At 46.5% G+C, this 6,324-nt stretch overlaps 1 long non-coding RNA gene across 1 annotated transcript; it reads left to right on the forward strand.

Moving 5' to 3' along the window:
- Window positions 1-1,016: 1,016 nt before the first annotated feature.
- On the forward strand, window positions 1,017-3,438 carry LOC124702847. The gene is made up of 4 exons (XR_007002732.1): window positions 1,017-2,441; window positions 2,542-2,699; window positions 2,815-3,015; window positions 3,097-3,438. It is a non-coding gene; the product is annotated as an uncharacterized LOC124702847 (long non-coding RNA).
- Window positions 3,439-6,324: the final 2,886 nt, after the last annotated feature.

Below are 6,324 nucleotides of genomic sequence, written 5' to 3' on the forward strand. Positions count from 1 at the left end.
ATACCATTGAAAGATTGCTCTTTGGAAAAATACCACTGAAAGTTATCTCCGTTATTGTTTTGTACCACTACCGTGATCTTCACGTGAACTGGATCTTTGGTAGCGGTTGAGAGCCTTAGCGCTGCGAGTGCCAGCCACCGCTGCTCTGACCATGGCGCGACGCGGGCGACCACAGATAAGTTGCCGGCACAGACGAGCTCCGCAACGGAGCAACGCAGGCGAGCTCGGCCAGGGCCGGTGCGGGAGAGGTCCTACGGGTGGCGGCGCGGACGAGATTGGCCAAGGCCAGCGCGGGCGTCCACGGCGACGTGCCGGCGCGGGCGTCCACGGCGACGTGCCGGCGCGGGCGTCCACGGCGACGTGCCGACGCCGATGAGCTTCACGACGGGCCGGCACAGGAGAGCTCCTCAAGGGGCGGCGAGGGTATGCTCCGGCCAGGGCCGGCCGCGGGAGAGATCCTACAGGGGGGCGCAGACGATATCCGCCAAGGCCGGCACGGAGCTCCACGACAGGGCGCCGCAGGCGAGCTCCTCAAGGGGCGGGCGCAGGCAAGCGCGGGTATGGCAGTTCGCTCCGGTCATGACGTGTTTTTCTTTGAGCTCCGGCCATGGCGTGTTCTGGATGCGTGTGTTGTGCTCAATTTTGAGCCTGAACGATTGGTCTGACTTAACGTCAGTTTCACTTCACGGGAGTGGTAGAAATCTGTAACGGAGCTGCCTTTCAATGGTATTTTTCTAAAGCATAATTTTTCAGTGGTATTTTTCTAAAGATGTGATCTTTTAATGGTATGGATCTAATTTTCCCTTTTTCGCGGTAGAAACGCACCCCGCAAGGTCAACGCGCGCTCACGCCGCATCTCGTTTCCGCCCCCCGCGTTGATCGTGCACGCCTCCGCCTCCATCGCGCACGCCCGTCACGCGTAACCACTGCCGCCCCTCGCCCAAGGCCGCCGCCAATTTCAACACGAGACGCGCCCTTCCGCCGCCGCGCAAGCGCCCATCCGCCCAGCTGCCCGCGCGCTAGCCCACGCTGCTGATCTGCGCGCAACACCACGGTGAGGCCATGGACCACGCCGCCTCTAGAATCGAAGGGGTCAAAGGAGAGAGAACCATCGTTCCCCATTTGGTTCCTCTACCTGCTCTCGATCTCCTCCGATTGATGCCGCTTCCACCAATATATTCGTCGAATACGCGGGAGGAATTGGATGACGAAGTTACCACCCAGGAGCAGGGGAGGGCGTCCTTGTTGTTCCTCGTCGTCGGCATCTCCGTTCCCACGCCGCACCATCGCCGCCAACGCGCCGGCCGACGACCGGCAGACCCTTGCCCCGCCGCAAAGGTTTCTGTTGACTCCTGCCCGGGAGGAGTTGGTGGCCCGCACCTTCTCCCACGTCACGGCCGCCTCCCATCTGCGACACCCTCACCAGTGAGGGGAGCAGGGCCAGCAGCGCGGTTCCCCTGGAGAAAAACTCCAAGCGCCAGTTCCGGCATGAGCGCAAGCAGGTAATCTGTAGTAGATAAGGTGAGCTGCTTTGCTCTAATGCCCCAACATTATGCAGATGTGCGTGGTGCATTCCAGGTGCTTGTGGTAATTCCTACATGTAGTTTCTCTTAACTTGGATGGCACTGTTGGTTACCGTCTGCGGTGCATGTTGATCCATCGCTGGTTGTGTATGATGACAAAAATAAAACAAGGGATCAATCATGGGATTGTGTATTCCGGTGACCATGAAGCAATGGTTGCAGAAACTCTTTACTCCTGCAACTGCAAGTACATACAGATATGCTCCTCCCCCTTCCCTGTCTTTTCTTGTTTAATTAGCGTGAAACCCATCTCATTGCAATATATTACAGAATATATGTCATCACTGCTTGATATTGTTTCCTGTTTTGATCGTGGCGCCCATCGCGATTGGTTCCTGAAATTTTGATTTATTGGTAGTGTGATAAATATTTTGTATAGGGATTCAGGTTAAGCTGATGTATTCGTGCATTGAACATACATGAATCTGCTCGTGTTACTTGCAAACTTATTTATTGGATAGAAGCATAGCAGTATACATGGGAGTACAGATTATAGAGCACCTTGACTGAATCTTGTCCTAGCTACCTCGACGGCACATTTTCACCACTGCAGATGTCAAGCTTTTCTAGCAACAACCATGTCACAGTACTCGTATACTCCTATATGTAGTTAACTAGTAATTCTTATTCCTGTACAAAATAGGAATAGAAGAGACACCGCTAACAGTAATTTCTATAATGATTATGTAATTTCTATAATTTCAATAAGTGGTCAGGAAAGGAAATAGTATCTATCTGGCCAACTCTGATGCTATTGAAAGGCTAAAGCTTAGCGCTGGTGATAATCACAGTTATTACATTTCTGAAAGTGAACTGCAGATACATGTTGTGCCAATTCCGATCTGGCCAAGATATGCGGTACTTTTGTTAATCTATTCTGATTCAATACCAAATTTGTCTTTTTTGTTTGACTTCGATCTATGCATGATCATAACAATTGTGTATTAATTGGTGGCAGGTACACTTTCAAGTAATAGGGCCCCAACTTCACACCAATCATGATATTTTAGGGGAAACTGAAATATAAAAAGTCTGGACTTGTAATATAGAATCAAGGACAAAAAATCTCATACCAGTCTTTGACGTTCTTAGCACATCTAGGTATCAACAGACAAGGTATGCTCTAATCTTGCATTTATGTAGGGTGGTTTTTGTTGGTGATTGGTATTAAGTTGGTCATGTGCTATTTCATTTTATAATATGGTCAATGGCTTTTTGGCATGCCTTGCAGATAATCAATACAAGATTTACCTCTTGGTGTTGTCCTACTTTCAGTTTTTAAAAATACTCCTAAATCAGTACAAGATCCTTACTCCTCATTGGCTGGGCTGTTTTTCATTAAACAATAAACAGTTAGTGCATGTATGTATATCCGCAATATATGGGCAATCTGGAAAGTAAGGAATGATGCCTATTTCAGTGGAGTGTCCTCGTAAGATCCTGTTACATTAGTGTTTAAGATTGCACATTATATTTATTTGGTTTACAGAAACTAAAGTGGTGAAATATGCAGGGCTATGCGACAAAGCTTCGCGAGTTCTATAGAAGGCAACGCTGGGACGATGGTGCTCAATATGGAGGTGATACAATGAGTAGAAGGTGTGGAAGTGTTGGGATGTTGGTGTCTTTTGGTTCGCAAGTAGATGTAGATGATGCAGCAAGTAGAAGACGTGGAAGTGTTGGGTGTTTGATTTCTTTTGGTTCGCTTGTAGTTGTCGTAGAGTTTTTCCCGCTTACATTCAAATTTTGTGTATCTGATCTTCAACCTTGGTTGCTTTGAAGTGACATGTTCCCTATAATACACTTTGCATTGTGCTTTGTTTGAATTTAATATGAGGTTCTACTACGTACTGAATGCTATATTGTACCTTATACATGCTTGTTACCCCATATTTGTGAAAATGTAATTATTTTTTTTAATTCTGAAATTCATACCAGTGACAGGCATGATAAGGGACTAGTCACTAGAGAATCCAACATGGTTGCGGCAATCCATCATGCCAGTGACACGCATTTTTTTTGCCTGTCACTAGTTCACCTACCAGTGACAGGCATTCTTCCCATCACTAGTGACAGGCACTACCAGTGATAGCATATTAGTGACAGACGTCTTGCTTGTCATTGATGAACAAATTGCGCTTGTCACTGATGAACAAATTGCGCTTGTCACTAGTAAGGGTTTCTGCAGTAGTGCTAGATCTATTATGGGTCGGTTTTACTTGTATCTTTCGACCAGAACTCGTCCCGGATGCCTATATAAGTGCCTTGGACGACCCCCTAGCTGCTTTAGACCACGTTTAAGATAAACCCTAGTTCATAGTTATTTGCTAAGCAAAACTATTGTTCCCCAACTCTCCAATTTGTTGCGATCTGGAGTTTTATGCTACTGAAAGTTTGTGTGATCTGTTGTTCCATTGGGGATTAGAAGATTGCAATCTACCGCTTCGTGGTCGACGGCTACGTGCGCAAGTGTGTGGAGTTGCGAATATCTTGCAGGGTTGAGAGCTGTTGCATTGGCATCAGGAATCAATCGAGAGACTTCGTCGACGTCATACAAGTTATCCTCCTCATCTTTACCGATTCCATCCGCTGCTACCATCGTGTGTTCATCACCACCCGTCGCTTACTGAGAAGATCGGGCAACCCCTTATCATCTTGGTATCAGATTTCCAGTTTTCCTCGGTAAGCCATCCACAATCCACCCCATAGTTGAGTTGTGAGTGTTTTCCTATCCAGAAAAAGCCATAAAAAGTTCGGGTTAGGGTTTGCCATAGCCTTAGATTGCACTAATTTCGAGTTTTAGTTGCTTTTCGTAGTTGTTTTTGCGTATCTTTTCTTTCCATCTAGTATTTTAGGGTTCGAGTTTACTCTATCATCTTGTGTTTACTTTGTCGTCTAGTGTCAGTTTTTTGTTATTCCGAGTCCACATAGCGTACAGTGTGCTTGTTCCCAACCATAGACACAGCCTATCGATATAAAGTGACTAGGAACTTCCCCAGAAGAGACTAGTTTTACCGCTCGATAGGCTGCTCGTTAGGTTACCGGTGATTTGCATATTTCTGTTGGCCGTGTTATCAAGGAGTTGTGTCATATATCAAAAAAAAAAGTGAAAATTGAAAAAAAAGCAAAAAGAGCTACATAGCTGCGTGTGTTATACAAAAAGAAAAAAATCCAAAAAGAAAAGTGAAGTGCTAGTTGAATCAAGTGAAGGCCTAAGTTTACTTTACTGCATCCGTAGTAGAGCAATCTTGTGCCTGTCTCGTTGAGCTTTGCTAGCGTCTCTCTAGTGCATTGCAACCTTTCCTACATATAGTTGCATTGCCCCATTATATCGCCTTGTGTGAGTATCATTGGTTGTCTACGGTCAGCGCTAGAGCTTGTTATTGGTGCAAATAGGTAGCCCACCTACAGCCCCACATATATCCAGCTTTGTCGTGTGATTTGTTCTTATACCCTTGATATTCGCTTCGCTACATCCGTGCACTAGTCCGTCAATCCAAGTTGGTAAGCAATACTAATTCACTTTGGAGCGGTAAGATTTACCTTTCTTATCAGTTTTGAGTGAGTTGTGAGAGTACCACCAAAGATTTTTGTTTAGTGCACTAACCTACTAATCATGTCTACTGAGGATGTTGATGTGATGCAGAAGAAATATCCAGCAGCGACAGTTACTTGGCTGGAGTATGAAGCACTACGTGATCACCTACAACGTGAAATCCGTGTTGCCAATGAAGCGTCGATCAGAGTGTTCACTTGAAGGTCGATGAGACTACTACAGCGGTTAACACCGTTCAAACATCCATGACGACTCTTCAAGCATCCATACAAACGTTGACAAACGCCGTTGGTGAGATACGTACAATGATGCAACAACAACCACCACCTGATGAAGATGGCAGTGTGCAAGGTGACAATGCCGACGCTGCTAATGCTCAAGGACGTGGTGTTGGTCGTGGTTTTGGTCGTGACGTTGGTGAAGCGTTCCGTGGTCGTGGTTTTGTCCCCGTCGGAGCCCAACGTGTTCTACAACAACAAGAAGATGGTTTGGGTAAACCTAAGTTCTCAATTCCCAGATTTGAAGGAGGTACTGATGTTGAAGAATATCTTACATGGGAGCTGAAGATTGAGAGATTATGGCGTTTACATCCTGACTATACTGAAGATAGGAAGATCGAGCTTGCTTCCTCTGAATTTGATGGCTATGCATTGCGTTGGTGGGATGGACTTGTGAGTGCTCGAGAAGAAGATGGTGAGCTGCCTATTATCACAAGGCGTGCTATGAAGGCGGCAATGAGAGCTCGTTTTGTGCCTACCAATTATTTGCGTTCCGTCTTTGACAAGTTGACCCAATTGAAGCAAGGTGTGTTGACGGTTGATGCTTACTACATGGAGATGGAGATGCTTATGCAGCGTGCCCGTGTCCGTGAGTCTCTTGAGATGACACTACAGCGTTTTCTGAATGGTCTGCGGTTTAATATCAAGGGAATTGTGCGTCATCACAACTACGCTACTATAAATGAGCTACTACATCATGCAAGAGAAGTTGAGTCACAGTTGGCTGAAGAACTGCAAATGAAGGGCCGTGCTACAGGCGCTGGACGCTACACACCCCGCGCGCCGCCCTCCATGGCGCCATCATAGCGCCCTGCGGATGTCCCTACTTCGTCTAGCAAGTCGGTCTCCAATGTGTCTAACACAAAGAAGCCCGTCCCTGCAGTAAATGGAATTAGTTCTAATATGT

The sequence above is a fragment of the Lolium rigidum genome, chromosome 3 (assembly GCF_022539505.1).
Source record: "Lolium rigidum isolate FL_2022 chromosome 3, APGP_CSIRO_Lrig_0.1, whole genome shotgun sequence".
NCBI classification, from domain to species: Eukaryota; Viridiplantae; Streptophyta; class Magnoliopsida; order Poales; family Poaceae; genus Lolium; species Lolium rigidum.